Source organism: Papio anubis, chromosome 13 (genome assembly GCF_008728515.1).
Source record: "Papio anubis isolate 15944 chromosome 13, Panubis1.0, whole genome shotgun sequence".
Taxonomy (NCBI): domain Eukaryota; kingdom Metazoa; phylum Chordata; class Mammalia; order Primates; family Cercopithecidae; genus Papio; species Papio anubis.
Genome location: NC_044988.1, coordinates 24,322,361 through 24,349,027, shown reverse-complemented (window position 1 = coordinate 24,349,027; position 26,667 = coordinate 24,322,361). Strand labels below are relative to the sequence as shown.

Genomic DNA, 26,667 nt, shown 5'->3' with positions numbered 1-26,667 from the left:
TCTCCTCTCTCTGAAAGAGAGAGCCATAAAGTCCCAACCACAGTAACAATTTCCAGAAAAAGTCATGGTATCAATTTCTCAGTGATGTTCATTACTCCTCAAATTCTATCACAGTCCCACCTGGAAATTGGTAATATAAAGTCTAAAGTGTAAAAGTGCCATGATCCAATGAGTTATATGTAAAATAAGGAGTGAAAAACGAAAGAAAATAAATATAAATTAGCTAATTTGTATTACTACAAATATACCTGTAAGTAACAAGAAGGCAGAAAGTTTATATCACTGCTCTTGTCCTCATTTCTGAAACTAATCACAGGAGCATGGTTAACATCTCTGACTTTCTTCTTTTGATGTCTATACCATGCCCGCCTTGTCCTCAGCTGACTAGATTTCTTTACTAGTGGGCTTATCTCAACTTTTGTTTCTGAAGGATCTGAATCCTCAATAACAGACTTTTGTGTAGTTGCTTAGTTTTCTAAGTGCAGTGGCACGATCTTAGCTCACTGCAGCCTCAACCTCCAGGGCTCAAGCAATCCTCCCACCTCAGCCTCCTGAGTAGCTGGGACTACAGGTGCATGCCCTATGCTCAGCTAATTTTTGCATTTTTTTGTTGTTGTTTTGTTTTTGGTAGAAGCAGGGTTTCTCCATGTTGCTAAGGCTGGTCTTGAACGCCTGAACTCAAGTGATCCACCCAACTTGGCCTCCCAAAGTTCTGGGATTACAGGCATGAGCCGCCGTGCCTGGCCTGGACATAAAGTGTTAATAGGTGCTCAGAGAATCCAGTCAGTGTGCCCTCTGCCTCCCTCGCTGTTGGGAAGCTACTCAGGTTCCCTTTGGTAAATATGAACATCAATTGCTCTTCTCCATACAACAACCTCCTTCAAGTGTTGACCCAATGGCGTGAGCCCAAGGTGTCCAGGCTACAGTTTTAACTTCCAGTTTAATGGAGTTTTTGGTGTCTGTGTGTACATTCCTTCCTTGGGATCTAACCATTTGTACACTAAGCTCAAGGTTTTCTTTCTCAGTTATAAGGAATTCCCTTGGATTGAGTGAGAGAAGACAATGAAGATGGAGTAGGTCTCAAAGGACGTGAAGGACAAATTGAGGCATTGAACCACCTTCTCATGTGCATCTCTAGCAAGCATGTCCACTTGATGATTAATTGCTTACCAAACTTACGGCTTGGTGGACCATATAACACCCAGTTTATGAGGGGCAGTTCAGATTGCACAGTTATTTTGATGTTCCTTGGTCAGGCTTTCAGGCTCTACAATTATCACAAGCATTCCAGTAACTGTTTCTCAAAAAAAGAAGCGAGTATGTTGAAGACATAGATTTGCTCCCAAACCCTAGAGGTCTGCATTGTAATCCTCCTATGAGGGCTTGCAAAAGACTCCATGTGGTGCCCCTGTATACCATAGATACTTACGATCTTAGGAACTGTTGCTGATCTTCAAGGGGAAGTGTAGCTTGCACTACAGTCTGCACTTGCTGGAGAGCCTTCACTTGCTCTGGTCTCCACTCAAATTTGGCAGTGTTAGATGTGACTCAATAAATGGAAATGGTAGCTGGGAATCAGATCTCTGAAGAAAGGATACTTGCTTCATGCTAGTACTACCAATGGGGTATGAGAAGGCTTGCTCTGGGAGTGCTGAAGGAAGCCGGGGCACTGCCGGGACAAAACCTACAGAAACAACAAGCAAATAGGAAGACCATGTTCCTTCTCTTATTTCTGTCTTTAAATTTCCCTTAGCTCCTTCATTGGTAGACTTTAACAGGAAAGCAGCTAGAAGGGAGCAAGATTATTTGCAGAGTTGTCACCTCAGTGTCAGAAAACTAAGCCAAAAGGGTAAGATAGCAGATGACACGGAATAACTTAATAATCAGCACAGAATGAAACTGATCATCGACTTACTCTACTGCACAACATTTATAAAAGCATCTTACACTGGCTTATTTTTCATATTACAGAAGTTGTGTGTATTTATTGTGGAAAATTAAAAAGAATAAAATAAAAATTATTCACGATCACACTTTTTCTAAATTTAGCTTCTACTGCCCTTGTTATACACACATTGACACATTTGGAATGTTTTAAATGTTTTAAATAACTTGCATTAATAAATAAATACTTTTGTTGAAAATTGTTTGCAGTTAGTGATATGCTAAATTATGAAGAAATGTCTACTCTACCCTTATTACACTGTGTTTGAATCTTAGAGATATTTACTCTCTATATAAATTCTTCCAAAAGTAGTATTTGCCACATAAAGAAAAGCAATTTCTTAGAGATATTTACTCTCTATATAAGAAAAGCAAAATCTTCGAGATGTTTACACTCTATATAAATTATTTTAAAGGTAGTGTTGGCCACATTTAAAGAAAGCAATTTCTTGAATAGAAGTTTAGATGCAAACTTCCTCCTTCTCTATCCCTTCCTGTCTCTTTCCCTCCCTTCCTTCCTTCTTGTCTTTCTCCTCCCTCCCTTTCTTCTTTCCTTTATTCTTTCCGTCTTTTATCATGTTATGGTGTGAATATGAAGACATTATAGGATTATTGCACATTCCTTTCTGGAGCAGAAATTATAATGAAAAATGCATATGAGGAGAGAGTTTTTGACTGTGGGTAGTGACGAGAACAGCTGGGATGTAGACTGCAGGAAATGGCAAGGACATTCAACATAGATATAAATGGAATTGCTTAGCAGATAAACTTGGAGTTTCTTGTGCTAGGAGCATAAATTTGAATCAAATATATATATATATATATATTCTTTCTTATAAATATAAAATGCTAAATCTTAAAACCATCTGTGCTCTTTCTGAAAGTTTGAAACTTGAATTTAGGTAAGTCAAATTGAAAAAGTCTAGGGATGCTGTTGTGTTGCCAAGCAACATTACTAATCTAAGATCTCACAATCAAGTGCCGTGAAAAATTTGGCCACAATAAATGTGTTCCCAGAGCAAGTGAGTCAGCATCAGCTATTTCAGGAAGAATTTGTAGGGAGCCCAAAAAGTATCTCACGAGGATGAAATTATCTTCAGGATATTTTGCCTTTCTTTTGCAATGCAAACTCTTACACCTCAACTCAGTGGTCCCCAAATCAGACATAATGAAGGAGACAAAATGTATCCTAGTCCATCCTATGAAGGTCCACACATTGAAATGAGAGGATCACCTCCACATGCAGAGACTAGAAACCCATGCCCTTATTCAGAGGATGGAAACCCGTGGCTAGAATCGACTAACTGGGAAGTGGGTGTCCCGTCTGGATCACCACATCAGACTGAAGAGCAAGAAGAGGATGAGAAAGTGTGCTTGTGCTCTTGTTCCTGGAAATGTTCCATTTAAATTCCAATATTTCTTTCCTTCCTTGTTCAAATATCAGTTCCATTTGCAGTTATTTTTTTCTTTTATCTTGTTTTCCCTGCCCCAAAAGAACTGTCCTAAAATGATAGAAATTTGTCATTCTCTTTAATGAGTCTGGCCAAAGTGGAACTTCTGAGAATGGTAAGAAAATGATTTGAAATTGCTAGTTGGGCCTCCTCCCCGCCTATGAAGACATATGTTTATTTAAAAGCCAAAGAACTTTAAGCCTTGATTTCCTAAGGAGTTAAGAAAGAGAATTGACGGAGACAGCCCAGAAGAAAGCCCTTCTCCTCTCTGACGAGAATAAGAAGAGTAGAATGGATAATGATATTAACTTCTGCAAATTGATTTATATCTTTACAATTTTTTTTTGGAATGCATGCACCTTTCATGGCTGTTCTTGAATGAAGATGTCAGCATCTGTTAATTGTTGGCCTAGAAAGTTGTGATTGGATTTAACCCAGTAGGGAAGGTCTGTTATCTACCAAAAGAATGTAATTAAACATGGAAAATACTTTTGGGTTTTAGTCTTTGAGAAGGTAGGACCCTTTACTTTTTATTCTTCGTCTCCCATTCAGACATATATAGTTATTTTCTATAAGGTTAAGTTATGGTGTTTGGACTAGCTATTATAAATTTGTGTGTACATTGCTTATATATGATAGGGCAATATTGTTAACCTGTTATTGTTAGTTATTATGTCAACTTATAGAAATGATATGATACTCCTGTATTCCTTTAGTGTGCCATTGTAGAACATTATTTGATGTAATTTTTTGAATTTTATAAAAGTGTTTCAGTACATCTACTATGAATTTATTATTTATGTTACTGGGGTGCTGAAACTTATTTCATGCCAAAACAAATACTAAACTTGGAATTATATGGGTTATTGTTTTCAGGTTATTTAGGAGATGTTTGCTATTTCAAATTGCTAATCTTCTCAAATAAATAATTATTTATCTGATTTTTTGTAGCAGAATTTTGTAACACTGTGTAATGATTTAAACGTTATACCAGCTGATACTAGAAATTAAGGAAACATTAGAAACACTTAAGAGAAAAAAGTTATTCTGCATTTGCAACATTCAAAGATACAAAAGGTTAATTTCCTTCTAGTTTTTAACTATCTTTGACCCTTTTGATCATTACAAAATATCTTTCTTTTTCTCTAGTAACAATTTTTTATATTCTTCTATGTTATACTCTATGATTTTTATATATTTCTATGCAAAAACTATATATAAAATATGTAAAATGCTATTGATCTGAAATACTACATGTATTCTATGTATATGTAAATACTGTGTGTCATACTACATATGCAATATATATATATAGATAAGAAAATAATTTTTTCATTTAATTTTAAAGAGTAGTACTAGTTTCTTATGTGAATCCAATGCCATATTAATAGGTCTATTTGTGGTGATCCAGTAAGTCAGAAACAACGAAATATGTATTTTGGTGGCTGTAATGTATTTTTGCTCCATTATAAATGTGCTTGATTCAACAGTAGTGTGTAATTGTGGTTATTGTTTTAAACACTTGCTTCTGTTTCTTTGGAAAACATTTTATGTTGTTGTTTCTTAATATAGCTGTGGTCATGAATATGGGCAAAATTACAAGTTTTGCCTTGAGATTTGCACTTAATCATCTCTTATTTTCTTTTTCTGAAATATGCAATTAATATTCTATAGGAAATAAAAGAAATTTGTAGTGGTTTAAACAATAATACTTCTGAAGAGGAATTATAATGTTGTTTAGTAAAATAGCTATATCTAATTTGGGATGTTTATTTTGGCAAGTATGCTTTCAAAATATTAACGTTTCCAAATTTGTCGTCGTTTTTAGTAATCTCCTGCCTACGTTGTATCTGGGGAAGAATGGTTAAAGAACAATATTGAATAAGTGCAAAGCGTTGCTGTCATTTTCAAAAACAATCTAAAATTTGACCTTACTTAAATGATCAATGTTATCTAAAGATAAATCATAGTCTCTGAGACTTGTAAATGTTTGTGAATGTACCTCCTAATGCACCTAGTATGATTCACTAACACCTCAAAGTTGTTTTTTTGTGGCTTATCTAAAAGTGTAAATCTGGGACTTAGATAGATAAGCCTGTGGAGAAATCATGCCTAGAATCATATATACCTATAATGAAATGTATACCATTGGAGTCTTTAATCAGTCACAAGAACTCAGTGAGTAGCACAGCATAATGATTTAAAACACTGACATTGGACTAGATTGGCTGGCTTCAAATTTTGTTTTTGTCATTTACAAGCTGTATAACCTCAGGAAAGTTATTCAGTCTCTTTGTGCTTTAACTTATCATGTGTAAAATGGGAAAAATAATAGTACCTGCTCTTGTAAGAATTAAATGAGCTAATATATTTAAAGTACTAAGTCTGGCATATAGTAAGTGCCATGAAAATATAAGCTACTTTTCTGGTTATTATTAACTTAGCACCCTTCTATGCTCTATGAGGACTTTAAAAATGCCTGCTTCCAAGAAAGCTTAAAATATAATACAGGAGATAAGAATTATACATAAGACACAATAGTAACAAAAATGTATTAGTATAGTATTAATCTTCTACTTTTAAGATGACGTTATTTCTGACATTTCTCATCTTCAGTATGGTTATAGCCTTTACCCCTTCTAATACCAACAAATCTACCAGCTCGGTGACTTTGGAAAAGTTACTTAACCACTCTGTGACTCAGTTATTGTGAGGATTAATGAGTTAATAAGTGCAGGGCTTAGAGCAGTGCCTTGCAGACAGTAAATTCTCCATGAGTATTAGCTATCATTATCATAATCATATTTTACATTTTACATAAGGCTATAGTCTTCACAGTTTCAGTTTAGTGGTAACAAATCCTTACTGAGTGCCTAAAATGAGTGAGGCACTACTAGGAAAAGTATGCTGAAAGACATTTAAAAAGTAGTTTCAATTAACAGTCATAATATTTATTAACTATCTTCTGTTACACAATGTGTACTCTTGCAAGCTCTAATTATACCATGAAGAAAGAGTCAGAGCAAGAGTGAGTGAGAAAGAGAGAGAGAGAAGTTCTGATAAAAAGAAATTTATAGTAGAAAGGAACCAAAAATTTTTCTTTCTTTTTTTTTTTTTTGGAGACGGAATCTCATTCTATTGCTCAGGCTAGAGTGCAGTGGCACGATCTTTGTTTACTGCAACCTCTGCCTCCCAGATTCAAGCAATTCTCCTGCTTCAGTCTCCCGAGTAGCTGGAATTACGTGCCCACCACTATGCCCGGCTAAGTTGTTGTGTTTTCAGTAGAAATGGGGTTTCATTATGTTGGCCAGGTTGGTCTTGAACTCCTAACCTCATGATCTGCCTGCCTCGACCTCCCAAAGTGCTGGGATTATAGGCGTGAGCCATCTCGCCCAGCCAGAACCAATAAATTATTAAATGAATAACCAATGAGGTAACTTCAGATACTTATTATAATATGAGAAAACGTAAAAGGAATAAATGATTGAGAGTCATGGCATAGAATGTCCCAGCTAGGTTAGACAAGTCATTTTTGGAAATGTGACCTAAAGAAAAAAATAAAAAACTTCAAAACATAAAGAAAAGAAAGAAAATGAAAATCTTCCAAAATACCAGAACTGCCAAAAAGGAGCAAAAGAAATGTATCATATATATGTTTATAGTCAATATAATATAAAATGGTGGAACCCAGTTAAAATATGTAAGTTATAACAATATATAAATGGACTTGTTTTTAACTTACTAAAGGCAGATATTTAGATTGGTTCACAAAACAGAAACAAAACTCACATTGTAATGTGAAACATGGTTTTAAAAAAGTAATTCAGAAAGTTTAAAATGAAAGGATGGGCAATATATTTCCAGGAAAACATAGCAAAATGTCACATTGTTGATAACACTACTAGATTGATAACACTTCAAGGTATAATTCCACCTAAAAATAATTTAACAAGATTAAGAAGAAAACGTTAGGATGCTTAAGAAGTCTACAAGTTATAATAAAGATAAAATAGTTACTTCAATAATAACAAATATATCTGATTTTTAAGTATTTATGAAAACATTCACCCAAATTGGTCTTCTATTAGATCACATAAAAGACCTCATTACATTCCAAAGAATAGACAATGCAAATAACATTCCCTGAACACAGTTCAACTAATTAGAAAGGATCAATTAATTTCCACTTGGAAATAAGCATTTCTATTAAATGATCATTGAGTCAAAAGGGAAGTACAAACAAAATTTCAGCATAGAAACAATAGAAAAAATAATAATTAAGACATTATATGCCAGAATTTATAAGATGCAGCAAAAACAATGCTTACAGAAAAATTTCACCAACCTTAAAGAAAAGAAAATACTAGTGGTACTTAAATAGTTTCAGAGCATAGGAAAGAAATACAAATGTCCAAATTTGTTTTATGAAACAAGAGTAATAATTTTTAAAATTAATAATTGAAAAAATAAATTATAGGATAACACATTAATATTGATGTCAACATCTTAAATAAAATATTAGCAAGTAGAATCTTACATCATTAATATATCCCAATCAGATTTGGTTTACTCTTGGAATGCAAAAGTGCTTCATTATTAGGATAATATTAATAAATATTAGAAAATAACTTATATAATCACCTCTAAAGGCATTTGACAAACTTAAACATCCATATAGACACCCTCAGTTATATATATACACACACACATATTTGTGTTATATACTTTATACCAAAAGTCAGCATAATACTGCTCATATTATTTTATCGCACCCAAATGATTAACTTATAATCCATCTAGCCTTTACCTGTAGCTTCTTGTTTACAATATGTTAATAGAGGTAGGAGGAAGAGAAATTCTAGTCAGACAGGGGTGTGTGACCAGTGAAACCAAAGCTTTAAGCCAAAAAAAAAAAAAGTGGCCAAAAGTGAGAACTTCTATTCCTATTTGCTCACCCTCTCCTGACTGATTTTTTCTGAATAATGCCCTTTTACCAAGAGAATGTTGCCTTTTCCAAAACTACCTACTGCCCACCCCATCCCCATCCTGTGCCTATAAAGACTCCAGACTCAGTCAACAAAAGGGAAGATTGCTGGACTTCATGGAGAAAACTGGAATTTGGGGAATAGATGGCCAAACTTCGGGGAAGAGACAGCCAAACTATGGAAGAGATTACCTGACTTCAGGGGAAGATGACCTGCCCATCCTATCCCCTCTCCAGCTCCCCTCTCTGCTAAGAGCCATTTTCATTGCTTAATAAAAACTATTTGTTTGCCTATTGCCTCTGGATGCATTTTTATTATGATAGCTGTGTTGAACACTTGCAACAGAGAGCATAAGGCTCACCACAACCTAATATATTTATCATTTTTAGAGAAAGTTTGTTGACCCCTGTTATAGGCTGTGCTAGGAGTTTTGCCTTTGTGAAAAAGTAATAGAATGCCATCATCTGTGTGGGAAAGATGCCTCTTGTTATAATGTGGTGAACTCACTGAACAATCAGTAGATTGATTATAAAGCCATGAGGCAGTAGTTCAGGTGAGAGATGAAGATGTATTAGGTGGTATCTCACTGTGGTTTTGATCTGCATTTCACTAATGATTAGTGATCCTGAGCATTTTCATATGCTTATTGGTTACTTGTGAATCTTCTTTGAAGAAATGTCTTCAGTTCCTCTGCTCATTTTTAATTGTTTTTTTTTTTTTTTATGTTGAGGTGTAGGAGCACTTTGTGTATTTTTGATATTTACCCCTTGTCAGATACATGATTTGCAAATATTTTCTCTCATTCTGTAGGTTACATTTTCACTCTGTTGACAGTGTCCTTTGATGCACAGAAGTTATTAAGAATAATATAGTACAATTTATCAATTTTTTCTTTTGTATCCTGAAATTTTCATGTCATACACAAGAAATAATTGCCAAATCCAATCTCATAAAGTTTTCTGCTATACTTCCTTCTAAGAATTTTATGTTTTTATCTCTTCCATTTAGGCCCTTTGATCCATTTTGAATTTTGATATATGATATAATGTAAGGATCCAAGTTCATTCTTTTGCAGGTGAATATTCGATTTTTCCAACACCATTTGCTGAAAAGACTGTCTTTTCCTCATTGAATCATCCTGGCATGCTGGTCTAAAATCATTTGACTACATATTCAACTGTTTATTTCCGAACTTTCTATTTGATTCCATTGGCTTACATATCTGCCTTATGCTAAATAGAACCATACTGTTTTGATTACTATAGCTTTGTAATAAGTTGTGAAAGCAGGAAGTGTGAGGTCTCCAACTTTTTTCTTTTCAATACTGCTTTGTTTATTTAGGTCCCTTCAATCTCAAATGAATTTCAGGATGGATTTTTCTCTTTATGCAAATAATACCTTTAGGATTTTGACAGAGATTACACTAAACTTGTGGATTACTTTTGGTAATATTGACTTCTCAACAATACCAAATATTCCAATCCATGAACATGAGCTGTCTTTCCATTTATTTGTATCCTCTTTAATTTCTTTCAGCAACATTTTGTGGCTTTTGGCATGCAAGTCAAGTCTTTCACCTCACTGCTAGGTTTTGTCGTGTTTCTTTTTGTTCTTTTTTTTTTTTTTTTTTTTTTTGATGCTATTGTAAACAGAATTTTTAAAATTTCCTTTTCAGGTTGTTCTTTATTAATGCATAGAAACACAACTAATTTTTGCATGTTGATTTTGTATCCTGCCACTGAGCTGATTTCATTTATTAGTTCTAACAGTTTCTTTTTGGTGGAATCTTTAGGGTTTTCTACATGCAAAATCATATCAGTGAACAGAGATAATTTTACTTTTTCTTTTCCAATTGGTTGCCTTTGATTTCTTTGTCTTGCCTAATTGCTCTGGCTAGACCTTCCAGCGCTATGTTAAACAGAAGTGGTAAAAGTGGGCATTCTTGTCTTCTTTCTGATCTTGGAGGAAAAATCTTCAGTCTTCTACCAGTAAGTATAACATTGGCTATAGGTTTTTTATATATGAACTTTATTATGTTGAGGTAGTTTGCTTTTATTCCTAGTTTACTGCATAGTTTTTAATAAAATCATGTTGAATCTTGTCAAGTGCATTTTCTATAACAATTGAGATGATCAGTAAATTTTTGTCTGTCATTACATTCATGTGGTGGATTACATTGTTTGATTTTTGTATATTGAAATATTGTTCCATTGCAGGGATAAATTCTAATTGGTCACGGTATATTTCTTAGTCCATTTGTGCTGCTATAAAGGAATATTTGAGGCTAGGTTAATTTATAAAGAAAATTTGGCTCAGGGTTTGGCAGGCTGTGTAAGAAGCATAGTGCCAGCATCTGTTTCTGATGAGGGGTTAAGGCTGCTTTCACGCATAGAAAAAGGTGAAGGGAAGCCCATGTGCAGAGCTCACATGGCTAGAAAGACAAGAGAGAGAGGAGAAAGAGGTATCAGGCTCCTTTTAGCAACCAGCTCTTGTGGGAACTAGCAGAGCAAGAATTCACTCATTACCACAAAGATGGCATTAAGCCATTCATGAATAATCCACCCCCATGACCCAAAGACCTCCTAACTAGGATTCACTTCCAACATTGGGGATTAAATTTTAACCTGAGATTTGGAGGGGACAAACAAACCAAATTATTGCAGTGTACAATCCTTTACCTACACCATTGAATTCAGTTTGCTAATATTTTGTCGAGAATTTCTGCACCAATGTTCATCAGGGATATTGATCTGTAGTTTTCTTATAGTGTCTTTGTCTGGTTTTGTTATTAGGATAATGTTAGCCTCATACAATGAGTTTGGAAGTGTTCCCTCCTCTTCAGTTTCTGGAAGCGTTTGAAAAGAACTGGTGTTAATTATTCTTTAAATGTATGGTAGAACGCACCAGTGAAGACATCTAGTGCTGGGTTTTTCTTTGTTGGGAGAATACTGATTATTGATTCAATCTCCTTACTAGTCATACTTCTGTTCAAATTTTCTTTTTCTTCATGATTCGGGCTTAATAGCATGTATGTTTCTAGGAATTTATTTATTTAATCTAGATTATCTAATATTTTGGCATACAAACCATTCATATTCTTTGGTAATTCTTTTAACCACCAATTTGTAGTCTTTGCTCAATTTATGAGTCCTTAATTGTCCAGTTTTATGTTGTGTGTCATGGCTGGGCCAATGACTCTTTCTCTTCTTGGCCCCATGGGATTCACCCCAGCCAGTGAGTCACAACCACACTCCTAAGGGCCAGACCACCATCTGAGCTACTATGGCCACTGTCCTGAAGGTGTTTTAGAATAAGGTGTTGTGGTAGTGATGGAGAAAAGTGACTGGCTTGAGGTTTGTTTAAGAGGAAAAATAAAAGATTTCGTGATGAATTGGATATATGAAATGAAGGAGAAAAGAGGTCAGAGAAGACTTGTGATTTCTGGCTCATGCAACCAGAGAGAAAGCAATATCATCCACTGAGTTAGAGAATGCCTAAAGGACGACAAGTGTATTGCTTATTGATTTTCACTCTGGGGAGGAGATTATCAGTTAAGTTTGGATGTACCCATTTTGAAGTTACTTTTAAATATCCAAAAGAAGATATATATTAGACACTTGGATATACAATTCTGGTATTTAAAGAAGAATTCTAATTTCATATACATCTTCTCCTATGGGTTATTGAAAAATTTCGAACCAAACCTAAGAGATAAATAAATATGAAAGTCCAGGATCAGAATTATTCTGAAAATATTAGATATGAAGATCTCTTCTCATTGGGATTCTATCTCCCCCAACGTAAGGGAGAAACTAGAGAATGGCAGGAATCCTCTATAGGCAGGTATCAAATGGACACAGAAGAGCTGGAGGAGGAAAACATATTCCACTGATGATGGACTACTCCAAGAGAAAAAGAAACAGACAAGATGCAGGGCTATTCATGAGCAAGAACTTCAACACCAATTATCTCCCCCAATAGAGGAAGCTATCACCAGTGAATGCCAGATTCTCACTGAATTTACCAAACAGGCAAACTATTTCTCTATCCAAGGGAGAAATGGCAAGGTAGAGGGAGGAACCAGAAGCGTTTGTTCTCATACTGTTCTGTGTTAGGGAATGGAGGCTGAAATACCATTTCTTTTATGACAATGTGAGGCATTGTGATAGGGTGAAGTTGAGTGGCTAAAGGTTTCCCTTTAATAAAATAAACCAAAATCATGTAAAGAACAAAGAACAAGAATTTGAGTTCAAAATTATTTTGTTATATTCTAATTTTAGAAAGGAGAAACTATGGAGCTAAGTTTATATAAAAGAAAATAATTAACATAATTACATTTTTAATAAGCAAAGATGATGGTATATTAGTGTACATAAAAAGGTATTATAAAAAGCCTACAGATGGCTGCCTAGAAGTAGCTTTCCAGGGCTTGGCCATTGTCATGAGCCAAGTGTTCATGGAAAGAGAAAACCTCCACAGCCTGAACTTAACCAACAATAACAAAGCCTAAATGTTTTATCTCTTGAAGATATTCACTGTGGTGAATAGCAGATTTAATGTAATTGGTCTACTAGGAAATATCTTACAAGACTTTTTTAAGTACAGCTGCAAAACAGTTCCACTCTTACTTAGCTATTATTCCATACAGAGCTACTATAGAGCTAAATTTTGAGCTCTTACTACTATGCTGGTTAATCACTGATTGACTATATTTTCGGTGGGAAAATAATAGATATCTTGTTACAAAGTTAAACAGCCTTTTATATAAGTAATATCTTTTGTTAGTAATGCTAATGGGGAATTTTCTTTTATAATTTTAATTTTTGCCTTCTAGTTGTTCATAAACTCAAAAGGTATGCATATTTGTTGTTAAAACTCAAACATTATGAAGGTAGACATAGCATCAGAATACTGTGTGGTATTCAGAACTTAGTACCAGCCGCTTCTCTCCATCTCCACCGACACCTTATTCTAAAACATCTCATGACAGTGGCTGTATAGTAGCTCAGACAGTGGGCTAGCTTCTGGGAGTGTTGGTGTGACCCACTGGCTGGAGTGAATCCCATGCGGCCAGTTTTTGCACCTTCTAGAGGGCATTTCACCTTCTCCTCTCTTTCTCCAGAGTATCATAATTCACAATTCCCACAGTATACCTTTACAGAACTTTATTCATGCATTTACACATTTATGTAACTTTTCTAACATATGGAAAATCATACTACATAGTACTAATATTTTCATTATTTCCCTTGGTACTATTTTTATTTAACTTGCTTTTTTGACTCCACCTAAGCCTCTAAATTGGCACATATAGAACTGCTTGGTTAACTGCAACAACTGCAAGGTAATATTTAGTACTGTGTGAACACAAGATGTTTTGCAGTATTTAGAACCCAAAATAACATTTTTATAATAATATTTAGCATAATATTGGCAGGCCTTTGGAAATAACTATTTTAGCTGTATGTTGAAACTACAGACTGCTTTTTATAATTAATATCACAAGAGATACAGTGGAACTTAATAGAAAGACCATTGGACCAGAATGAGCCCTTGAACTAACTTAGTCATTTGACCTTCTGGGATTTACTGTCCTTATTTGCAAACTAGAAGATGTTGGTCCAGATTTTTTTCAATAGTCCTGCTAACCCTAGAATGGTGTATATGTACAGTATTGGAATTCCTAGTTTTCATTAAGAACATTTCCTATTTGGAAAGTCTTAAATACCTGCCTTCACTCAAACTATGGACAAACTGAGTAACAACAATATATGTTATCGGTTGTGCATGTCAGATATTCATTGGGAAATTATTTTTTCTGGTATCTTCTTCAATGATTACCTCCAACAATAAATATTTCCCAAAAAGTACTGGCACCATTTTAGATATTGAGTTCAATTTAAAATAAAGAAATTAAGAACCTGAGTAGAAATTAAAGTACAAATAGTTTGAGGGATAAAATCAAGTGAACTAAAATAAAAATTTATGTTTGAAGTGAAGAGGGAATGTCCCTTTAGTTGTGGCAAATACATGCAGGTGGAAAAAAACAGAAATAAAAAACGTATGGAAATAATATGTGGGAGAATAAAATGTTTGGGTAGCAATTGCTGGGGAATGAAACTATGGCGTCATTCTGCTTCCTGGAAAAGAACTGCTGCTCCCCCTTGTGGCAAGTGTGAAAAGCTGGCATGCTGTTAAAAAAAGTATTTCATTCTAACGCAAAATGATACAAGATACGTTTGAATTATAGTGACACGCTGCTTTGAAGGGGGAAATAAATGGCATATGTACGCAACTCAAGTAATGATTCTATCGCAGGTATAGGCTTAATGTCACCAAAAGAAAAGGACAGAGGATGTTACGTTGTGGCTAGAGAGACCACAAAGGCTGACTGTGGTCAACACATTGTAACTGGTTAGTCAACACCTACTTAACAAATATGTGTTAAGTTAATGTCAACAATTTTGTAAGTTTTGGAAGAGTCAGTACTGAGAATAGTACAAGGTAATATTAAACAGTCATTTTTCAAAAGTGTGCCACTCAACTGGAAAGATAAAATATAAAACAGCCACAAGGAGACAGTTAATTATAAGGGGGTAGATTCTGTACCATACCGAATGGCTTAGAATAGAGGGATTATTGTGGTTACAGAGAGAGGCTTTTAATATATCAAGTAGAAAAGCATAATAAGCCGGAAAATAGTCAATATTGCTAGAGTTTTGTCTGTATAGACTAAAAGCAAGAAAGAGTACCTAGGGTCAGATTAAGCAACCTTGCACTAAGTGCTTTAGATTTTATCCCATTTATTTTATAGATGAATGATTGTATAGATGAATAGAGAAGTGGCATATGGTCAAATGTTTCAGGAAGTTTAATCTGGGAAAATGTATGCAATAAATTTCTCTTAAGTGCATGTGAATTTAAATGTTTAAAAGAGGTATGATCAAAAAATAAAGTCGTACCTCTCTAGTCCATCATTCCCTATTCCCTTACTCTGCTTTTTTCATATAATTTATTACTACCTGACATTATATTATTATACATGCATTTTTCTGTTTGCTTGTATCCATAACTGGCTGTAAGTTTCATGAGGGTAGGGGCTCTGTTGCTTGTGTTTACTAGTGTAACCCTAACTTCTAAGATAGGATATTTGATTAATAAATGGACATTTGATAAATATTTGTTAATATTAGAAATAAATATATATTGAAAAACAAGAGGCTTGAGGCAGGAAGAACAATCGTCTGTTTATCAAGATGATAAAATTTGCTCTTGGAGAGAGGAAGGAAATGAGGATAAAAAAGAGACATTCAATATTTTGAAGACTGAATAACCTAGACTTAATAACTCACTGAATATGGCTGATGAGGAAGAAAGAAGAATGTCAAATTGCTGAGGCTGCAAGACTATGTGCATGGGAAGATGGTGACAGTGGTAAAAAACATTGGGGCAGGCCGGCATGGTGGTTCACACCTGTAATCCTAGCACTTTGGGAGGCTGAGGCAGGAGGATCACTTGAGGTCAGGAGTTCAAAACCAGCCTGGCCGACATGGGGAAACCTTGTCTCTACCAAAAAAAAAAAAAATTCGCCAGGCATGGTGGTGGGCCCCTGTAATCCCAGCTACTTAGAAGGCAGAAGAATTGCTTGAACCTGGGAGGCAGAGGTTGCAGTGATGGTGCCACTGCACTCTAGCCTGGGAGACAGAGTGAGACTCTGACTCAAAAAAAAAAAAAAAAAAAAAAAAAAAAAAAAAAAAGGGCATAGTTATTCTGAACTTAAACGAGATAATGTGTGTAATGCTGAGAATTGTAAACCTTTTCGAAAAGGTGCACTAAAGGGCTTATTGGTGGTAGGGGTGGGGAAACAGGGCAAGTGGAAGGCCATTGCAAAGGTATTCTTCTTTGTAAGCAGAGTACTAATGTACAAAATTTAAAATTCCAATAAAAATTTCAACAGTTAAACCTCCAGTGGCAGTTTCACCCTTTGCAGCCTTTTACCGTGGGCTCATGGTTTCTCCTCCAAATGTAACTCAAAGAGGGCCTTCATTTTTTATGGAACAGTTTCTTCAAAATAAAAAAAAAGACTTCTTAATCAACACTTTTAAAATTTTAAACCACAAGAGTAACTGTTTTTGGAGAGTCTTCATGTGCACTCTTGGTTTCACCAAATAGCTAACTAGGTGGACAGCAGGCTTTTTGAGGATTTTCAGGATTTAAGCTTCCCCCCCTCCTTTACATGGTCATATACTGATGGTGATTCTCTTTAACTGAGAAAAAGTTTACCCCTGCTTACTTCAAAACAGTAATACATTAGTGGAAATCACAAATTCAGTGAACCTGACTTCTTCTTTAAAAAAAGTACAGTTCCCCTAGCAGATATAAGCAAATTTATGGAAATATGTTTTATGTTAACAGACTGTATTATTTCCTAAGTAGGAAGAATAAAAAGCACACATTTTATTAAGAGCACATGGTTAAACATGGGTATTTTGAAACTGGAATAGTATTATTAAGAAGTAGAATATGCTCTAATTAGAGTCTTAGAAAAAATAAAATAATAATGGACCATCTTTTCCTGAAATGAGTGAGTCCTTCTTAGAACAGACAAATTAGACGTCTTCTTGAGTTTGTTTCCAGCCTTCTAAACCAATTCACTGTATTTTCAAGTGAAATCCAGACTTCTTAGTATAGCAACAGTAAGTGCTCCCAGGGTCAAGTATTCTTTAAAATTGTCTTTATAAAAGAAGAGAAGCTTTTATATTCATTTAAGAAAATTTCAAATATTCTAGTGCTGCCATTTTAAAATAAAGAATTAAAAAAGGGTCTTGGTTTACTTAGCTCTCAAATGTTTAGCAGTAATACATGAATAAAGGATTAAGCTAAAAAGAAATGTTTTTGCAATCAGCAAGAGGAGATGCTTGGAAAAGAAGTTTAACCACATGTCCAGTTTTTCTAGTTATTCCACAGGAACAGCTGAATGAGAAACATATAATATGTAACATGGAACTGTATTATGATGTTATAAACTGAAAAGGAAGCCCAATGTGTGCAGATTTTTTTTCAGTTGAGAGTTTCAGTCATTTTCTAATTGTGGTAATGTATACTTAACATAAAATTTGCCATTTTAATATTTTCAAGTGTACAGGGCAGTGGCATTAAAGTAGCATGAAGTACACTCACATAGTGATATAGGCATCACCATCCATCTCCAGAACTTTTTTCATTTTCTCAAACTGAAGCTCTGTACCCATTAAATAATAATTTCCCATTTGCCCCTGTACCCAGTTCTGGCAACCGTCATTCTACTTTTTGTCTCCATGAATTTGACTACTCTAGAGACCTTATATTAGCAGAATCATACAATATTTGTCCTGTGATTGGCTTTTTCACTTAGCATAGGGTTTTGAAGCATCATTCATGTTGTAGCATGTGTCCAAATTTTCTTCCTTTTGAAGGTCAAATAATGTTTCATGGCTTATGGACACCATATTTTGTTTATCCATTTATCATTCAGTAGGCATTCAGATTGGTTGAACATGGGTGTACAAATTATCTGTTCAAATCCTGTTTTCAATTCTTTAAGATAATGCCCAGAAGTAAAATTGTTGGATCATGTTAAAGAAAAAAATCATTCTAAAACTGATGAAAAAGGTAAAGAAAATTTTGGACTGTTGTGATAGGTGGCAAGACTATCGCCTTAGGGGAGAGAGAATACAGCAAGGACAGCTGGGGGTCTAGAGGCAATCAGCAGAGTGACTGAGTCAGTGGACAGAAAATTACTAAGAGGACACATGAAGGTAAGATGGTTCTTTCTAACCTGACTTAACAGAATTCTTGCTGAAGCCAGACTGTGGTGATTTGACATCAAATGTGGGGGATGAGGAACTTGATCTGATCCCAAGGGTGATCAGATATCAAGGGTGGGGGATTTTCTCTAAAGGGACTTAGCAGGACTCCTGTTGTAGTTGGACTACGCAGGCCTAAGACAGGGCCCCAAAGATGAGAGCTAGTTAAAAAGAGGGCTGAAGAGAGACTAACTAAAGTTAGGTCAGAGAGAGAGAGTCTCGTCGATTGTACGCAATTCAGTGTTTTATTTTTTGAGGAACCACCATACTGTTTTCCACAGCAGCTGCATCATTTTACATCCCAACAGGAATAAACAAAAGTTCCAGTTTCTCCATATCCTTGCCAGCATCATTTATTTCCTGTCTTGTTTTTCTTTTGTTTTGATTTTTAATAGCAATCTTAATGGGTGTGAAGCAATATCTCATTGTTGCAATTTTGATTTGCGTTTCCGTGATTAGTGTTGTTGAGCATTTTTTTCCATGGGCCTGTTAACCATTTGTATACCTTCCTTGAAGAAATGCTTATTCAGATCTTAATCTGTTTTTAAACCAAGTTTTTGTTGTTGTTATTGAGTTGTTAGGAGTTCTTTTTATATTCTGGATGTGAATTTCTTATCGGACATATGATTTGCAAATCTTTTCTCTCATTATGTGAGCTGCCTTTTTACTCTGTTGAGAGTGTCCTTTAATACAACAAAGTTTGTAAATATTGGCAAAGGACAAATTGATCTTTTTAAAATTTTGTTCCCTGTGCTTTTGGTGTCACATTCAAGAATTCATTGCTAAACCCACTGTCATGAAAATTTTTAACTATGTTTTCTTATAAAAGTTTTATAGTTTTAGCTGTTATGTTTAAGTTTTAATTTCTGTACATGGTATAAGGGTCCAAATTTATCCTTTTGTATGTGAATATTCAATTTCCTCAGCACCATTTGCTAAAAAGACTTTCTTTTCCCCATTGAATACTGTTGGCATTCTTGTCAAAAATCATTTGACCATGTATGTGAGAGTTTATTTCATGACTCTCTCTTCTATTCCATTGGTCTACATCAGTCTTTGTGCCAGTACCACACTGTTTTGACTAGCGTAGGTTTTTGTACTTTTTGAAAACAGGAAGTGTGAGACTTCCAACTTAATTCTTCTGTTTCAAGTGTTTTAGCTCTTCAGGGTCCTTTGTGATTTCATATGAATTTCAGGATGGATTTTTCTAATTCTGCAAAAACACCTTTGGGATTTTGATACATGAACATGAGATGTCTTGCCATTTATTTTTTTCTTATTTAATTTCTTTTAGCAATGTTTTACAGTTTTCAATGTGTAAGTTCTTCATCTGCTTAGTTATGTTTATTCCTAAGCATTTAATTCTTTCCAGTGCTATTGTAAAATAGAATAGAATTGTTATTCTCTTTGCTGTGGACCCATGTATTAGATACAGAGCACATTAAGCTAATAAACTGCATCACAAAACAACACGTGATTATGATTTACTTGACAAGCCTGAACATACACACATGAAAAATTAAAGAGGAATTTATTAGTATGGCCTTCCCTTTTTAAAAATGACATGTCATGCATATTGTTTATTATTTAAAATGTAAATGAACATTCAGTGAACTCCCTGTTGTTATTGTTTTTGTCTTCACTTTCAATGTGTACGATGCTCAATGGTAATTTTTCACATTACTAATGTGAAATTTACCAAAATAAAAAATATTTATAAAAAATTATATTATAAAAAAATAAAAAATGTTTGAAAGAAAATGTTTGTGGTTTGTAGAAATTGAGACCGAGTAAAAAGTTTAGCACAGTAGAACATATGCCACAAATCAAGTGTTGTTTATCTGAAGGCAAAATTATTTGTGTGATTTCTGCAATGGAAAATTGGAGTCTCCAAGGAATGAGCTAGGGAATGTTAAATTAAAATTTATATCACATCGTAGATAAGTGACATAAAAGAACAAGTTCTTATTCTCGAGGTGAATCTTTATAACTTACAAAGTAAAAAATTGGTAATATTTTACATTTTTAAGAAAAGTGGCTGGGTGTAGTTGCTCACGTCTGTAATCTCAGCACATTGGGAGTCGAAGGCGGATGGATCACTTGAGGTCAGGAGTTCAAGACCAGCCTGGCCAACATGGCGAAACGCCATCTCTACTAAAATTAACTGGGCATGGTGGTATGCACCTGTAGTCCCAGCTACTTAGAGGCTGAAGCAGGAGAATTGCTTGAGCCCAGGAGGCGGAGGTTGCAATGAGTTGAGTTTGTGCCACTGCAGTCCAGCCTGGGCAACAGAGCAAGATGCCATCTCAAAAAAAAAAAAAGAAAAGTGAGAATTTCCTGTGTTGTAGAATAAGATGTGTTGTAGAATAAGAATACTTTTTTCCTTACATGAATTATCTGTTTCAAATGAGTACATTGATAAAACTCATCATGTGATTTTCAATATTACCTTTCCTGATGTAGCAGCAGCAACAATATTAATAATAATAGCAACCATAACTTCATTAATTGAGATCCTCCTATAAGTCTGCATTTGACATATACTTTTCTAGTCATCACAGCAAACTGCAAATGAGAAAAATGAAGAGGTTCAGAAAAGACAGGGGAGCTTCCCAAAGACAATTGGCTAGTACCAAGCTATCTTTCCTCTTCTATATACTTTGGCATTAGTAATCCCCTATTTCCTTTTGACACCAGCATGTCTATCACACAAGCATGACAAGACAAGCTTGTTGGTCCCATTTGTATTTTCTCATTGGTTCGAAAGCTAGTGTATAGGGACCACATTTTCCTCCTTAATATAGACGCTAGTCATGTCAGAATCCATTGTGTGTCAGTAGCATTTCCTGGGAATCTATGTGTGTCAGTACCATTTCCTGGGAAGGTTTGCATACTACTAACTTTGTATCTTCAAATAATGTTAAGAGTTTTAGCATTGAACTATGAGAACAACACAAACAATATTACAATAAGGAAACATAAGAACCATTTTAAGTACAGAAATACTGATAAAAATTTTGATTTATAGAAGCATGATTTAAAAATCAAAGTAGATTAACATTTTCTTAACAGAATAATATATGCTTCATGTAAGAAAATAATCAACACAGCAAAGTATGAAGAGAAGGTAAATATCTTCCCAAATCTCTTCATGAACACATGAGAATATGCCTCCAGATATCATCTCTTTACAGATATATGTGTATGTGTTTGGGCACGTGTATAATTTTATATAGATAATTCCTTCCTATGCATGTGGTGTGGTGTCTACTTTTTTACTCAGCAATGTGGCAGGGACATCTTCGTGGTTATAAATATTGAGATAGTGCTATCATTTTTAATAGATGCAAAGTATTCTTTATGTAAAATGCTATATTAAAGGAAACATAGATGGTTTTAAAATTTCACTGTCATAATCAATGCTATGATTAGCTTTTTTGTGCATGCATTTTAATTCCCTTGGCTAATGATCTCTTCAAGATAAATTCCAAGATGTTGGATATTTGGGTCTAAGGGTAGAAGCATGATGTTACAGTATAAACCTGTAAGCTACTTGGTTAGAAAAGTAGAAATATGTTGTTTAGCTACTTGTATAGATTTGCCAACCTGTATATACAAATACCTCTAACATGTAAGGAATAAGTCCATTTTTATTTTTCTATGAGGTATTTCTGAGTAATTATTGATTTTTCCTGAACAGAATAACATTCTCTCAAGGCTTTGTGATCCTTTTTTGCTACTGACATTGTTGTCTAACACAGGCACCAAGTTTAAGAGGCACAATTATAACTGTTCTCAGAAGTTCCTGATAGAAGTCACAATAATCCACCAACAAAGTATAAATTCCATACTTCCTCAATTCAGACATATCAGACACTAACAGAATGGTAGGCCAGAAAAGTTATTCACGGGCTCATTAGTTCCTGATCCCAGATGTAGATAGCCAGATTGAAATAACTTTCAGAGGAAGTTTTTGTTGACAAATATTCTTGGCACATTCTTCCAAAAAGGTATCAATCTGAGGAATCTAGCCTGAGCATCAAAACAGTAGCATGAAACTCATATTTTATTGCTTTCTTTTCCTGTATCTCGGACCCCAAATAGTTATCATGAGGCTTAGCTTTCATCATTCCACAACCTGATTTTTAAGAATAAAAAAAATGGTTGGATTGCAGCAAAGGCAAAGAAACAAAGGCAGCTAACATCTGTCATACTTCAGTCACATAGGATTATCTTCAAGTTCTTGCATCAAACTCTATTTCAGTTATCAGAATTGTAGCAAATGGTTTTTTTTCTATATGCATATCAAGCAAAAGAGATTTAAGCTGCTTTTCTAAAAGGAACCAATACGGGTGGTCTATATTTGAGACTTTATAAGTATCTCCTACTCACTGTCAAGAACATTGCTGTGTATATATGTGAGAAGTATTTATGTGTGTGGTGGTAGAGGGGTGGATTTGGACACATGTGCAAAGGATGGAGGGGCAATGCTAATAAACAATGCAAGTCTTCTGTGCACAGAAATTTGGTACATTCTGATACAGACATTTGTGTCTATAGAGTTGTGGCTTTTATGATTGCCATTTTGATAAGACAAAAGGAGAAATATTAAAGTTTCTATTTTGTGGGGAGAGGTAGTGGCAAGTCTTCCTAACAGCATCTTCTCTAGAAAATCTTTCTTCCTATTTTAAATGCAAGATATATAAAATCCTTCTAGTATCGTGGGAGTCCAGACTTCCGTAGCAGAGCTGACTGCAGGGGGCAGTCAGTTTATAAATATGCTAAATATCATTACACGGCAGCATCGTCCAGAAGAATATATTTAGTTTGGCACAGATGCCAAGAGAGCTGTTTTTATTGGGTGTTCTGGAAATATATCCAGAATGGAAATTTTTATGTCAACATTTTATTGAGAACTATCAAAAGATACACTTTCGAGGAAATAGAGAAAGCCAATTTGGGCCGAAGGGGAACACAATCCACAAGGTGTATGTGGGTGCAACCAAAGTCTTAATCCATCTTCTAAGGAGCTCTGGAGCTGGAATGAGGCTTCACAGCTTCCTTGGACTAGATCAAAACATCAGGGCCTTTGTGTCTCTACATTCATCAATTGCTGACTGTAGGCCACCTGAAAAGAAGGAACATCTCGAGGGAGGGAGTGTCCTAAAACCAAGAGCAAAATTTCCTGAGATGCAGTTAAGAACCATCAGCAGCAGAAATTCCCATCAGCTGCCTGGATGTATGTGTTGACCCTGAAGAGCAGATCTGGGCAAGACACCACAGTATCCATTCCAACAGCCAAGGAAGGAAAAAGGGAGAAAGCAGGGCTAGGTTTCATAGAATCAAGTGTGTCTTGAAGACTGGTGTTTTCAGGTCTACAATGTAGAGTGTAAGGACATCCTAGGCAAAGAAAACATTGAATACTACAGCATAAGGACTGGTAAAACTTAAAAATGTGGGCAAAATTCTAGGTCTGTACTGACTAAGAGGAAGGAGAGAGAATCAAAGCAGATAGTACAAAATGAAAGGGACCCAATAGCAAAAGATGACACTGGAAAGGCAGATAAGAGTCAGTCACAGATGATAATGAATGAAACTCAAAGCACTGTGCATCCTGCAGGAAGTGAATAAGCAATGTGACCGGACTTGTTCATCTGAAAACTGATTAGCCCAGCAGAGTGGAGTATGACTGGGGGACAGACTAGCAACAAACCCACTAGATCTGAAGCACGGCAGGCATGTTAGTTACTCCCAATATCCAGTCTACCTGCCTTCCTTCCTAACTGCCCTTTCTTTTCTTTGCAGTGGCAGTATTACAAGCCAAATACTTTATCATCCTCTCTGATACGATAAAACTTAAGCAAAACTCTACTGGTGGCTTCGGGGAAAGCTCAAGTGTCTTAAGTGATAGAATGATACAGATGGGGCTGACATGGACATTTCCCCCTTTTTTTGTTTGGAACACAGATGTGATGGCTAGAGCTGCAGCAGCCATATAGCAACCAAAGGGAAAGGCCTAAAGAATGGCAGAGATGTCACCCCATGTGTCACAAAGGTACCGAACCGATGGAAGCAGTCACCCACATGTAGGTATTTTGTTATATAAGAAAGATAAATTGTGTGCATTTAAGCCATTTGTTCTTACTGGCTGCTGAGTGTAATATACAAAGCTATTAAAATAGTCCAGAAAATATTTGATGGGGACCAGATCTAGGTAACAACAATTGGGAATAGAAATGCCAGGACAATGAGAAACATGTAGATGGCTGAATCCACAGGACCAAGTCACTTGCTGTGGGTGACAAGGGAGACTGAAGACTCAGGAATCACTGAGATTCTGATTTAAGAAGATTTTTTTCCATGTTCACCTCCTGCCATCTTGTATCTCACTTTATTTCTTAACCATATTTAGTTCTTTTGAACCTCTCTTCCTTTTAAAATGTTCTTCTCTGCTACATTGCTTCATTCCAACTTCACCTAGTAAGCTCCCATTTATACTTTAAATTTACTTTAAATATCACCTTCTCCTTAAAGTACTGCCCACCTAATCCCTAAAAATAGAATATTCCTCTTCTGTGGACAAAACTACTATTTTTGGATGATTATCATTGTGCCAGATATTAAATGCTTTACAGAGATCAAGTAATTTTTATTCTTTTAACTACTCTCTGAGGCAGGTACTGCTAGATGTATCTTATATGACAATTTCTTATATGAAGTCACATCAGTGAGGATGGTTATTGTTTACAGTAGAAGCTTCAGGTTTCAGTTGAAGAATTCTCCACTAGAAGGTGGCACAATCAAAGGCAAAGGGCACAGATATTAAAAATATTTGGTTTTAAATCTTTTTTTCCACCACTCACACACTGTTAGCCTGAGCAAATTTTTAAGTTCCCTGGGCCTCAGAGCTCATCATATGTAAAATGAGAAAAATAATTGCAACCCCTTCAAAGGTTGGCTATGAGAAATAACTGAAATACAAATGACTTTAAAATGCCTTATCCTTGTAAGCACACAATAAACACGAACTGTAACAATTATTATCGTGGAATAGATTTTCCTCTTAACCAACGGGAATACATGGCAATTCTCATTACCCCCTTCGATCAAACCTTTTAAATAACACATTATTAGTCAGCTACTATCAACTGTCTATAAAATGGGTACTTGCATAAATAATTTGATAGAGCTACCTAATACATTAATCCAATGTGCAGTTAGTTACATTAGAGAAGGAGAAACTTCATGAAAAAACATTAGAAGTAAAATTTTTTTTTTTTTTTTTTTTTTTTTTTTTAGCAGTAGCTAAGTATGACATGATTAAATGTCAATTACCAAAACATCTGCCAGCGGGTCAGAAAATTCCTGTGGTTTGTAGGCGCTTGTCAGATTTTTTTGGTTGTGTGACTTTTGAAGTCTAGCTATTTAGAAACCCATGATATTTTTTTGAACCTGACACCACAGTAACACAGTGGGTCATGGCCTGAAAGTTACTGTTGAAGGAATATATTAGGTTGAGCACTTCCCTTGGGGGCTGGCTTTCTCCCCTTTAGGAGAAAGTACTGACTATCATTGATTATTCTTGGCACTCTCATTAAATCTGACCTTGAAACTCAGAATATTTAGGAAGCCAAAAACTTCAATGCTAAAGAAAAGTCTATTATGTAATAATTTGCAGACACCCTGACAAGAAGGTGGTCCAAAAACCACAGGTCATTTACCCAGTTACACAGAATAACTTGCATTATGTCGAAAAACTGGCATTTATCCAGATTGGGCAAAAATGCCTTAGCGCAGATGGGAATATTTTCTCAAACCAAAGCTACCAATATTGCACTCAGAAGTTAACTGTTCTAGTTGTGGAAGTGCAGGTCTGTCTGGTCGGTGAAGACTCGCGATGAATCTACCAAGCTCATCTGAGAAGGTGGACCTACGATCCCTTTATTTTGTGTTTCATCGATCCTCCTGTCCCTGCACTTGCTGACCACTCAGAGAACTGCGCGCATTTTCCTGGTGCCGAAGTCCAGTTTGGAGAAAAGGAATTCAAAACTAACATCACAGCAACCTCTCCGTACAGCTCCTCCCTGTTTCTCCCTCCCTGTTCCTTGTTATACATCTTTCTATCCTACCTTCATTTGTCACCAGCAATTTTAAAATGATTTCGTCTTTCCATCTCCCTTCTTCTGTCTTGCTTTCTTCAAAGATCAATTTCCATCCTACTCCCTCCTACAGAAGCCTTAGCTCCAAATGCCTTCCCTCTGACTCCACTCACAGTGGAATCTCCCAGCTTCCCAGACCCAATCCTGGCCACAAAAGCCTCTCCACCCCTCTCTCCTGCTCCCAGTGCCCTTGATCAAGCTCCAAACTCCTCCCCACACAGGTCAAAGGTCCGCCCCTCCCCTGTCTTCCAGGAAAGGGTGTTCTCACCAGGCCTTTCCCTCC

At 35.5% G+C, this 26,667-nt stretch overlaps 1 protein-coding gene across 3 annotated transcripts in view; it reads right to left on the bottom strand.

Annotated features, from left to right (window-relative positions):
* Window positions 1-26,667, bottom strand: part of ALDH1A1 (aldehyde dehydrogenase 1 family member A1) — a 184,364-nt gene that overhangs the window by 115,778 nt on the left and 41,919 nt on the right. Inside the window, exon 1 of one of the 3 annotated variants that reach the window (XM_017949931.2) lies at window positions 26,355-26,536. The exons of the other annotated variants lie outside the window; for them this stretch is intronic. The gene's annotated coding sequence lies outside the window, so the exon portion shown is untranslated. Of the gene's footprint in view, window positions 1-26,354; window positions 26,537-26,667 lie in introns of those variants that run through there. 3 annotated transcript variants of the gene reach the window in all.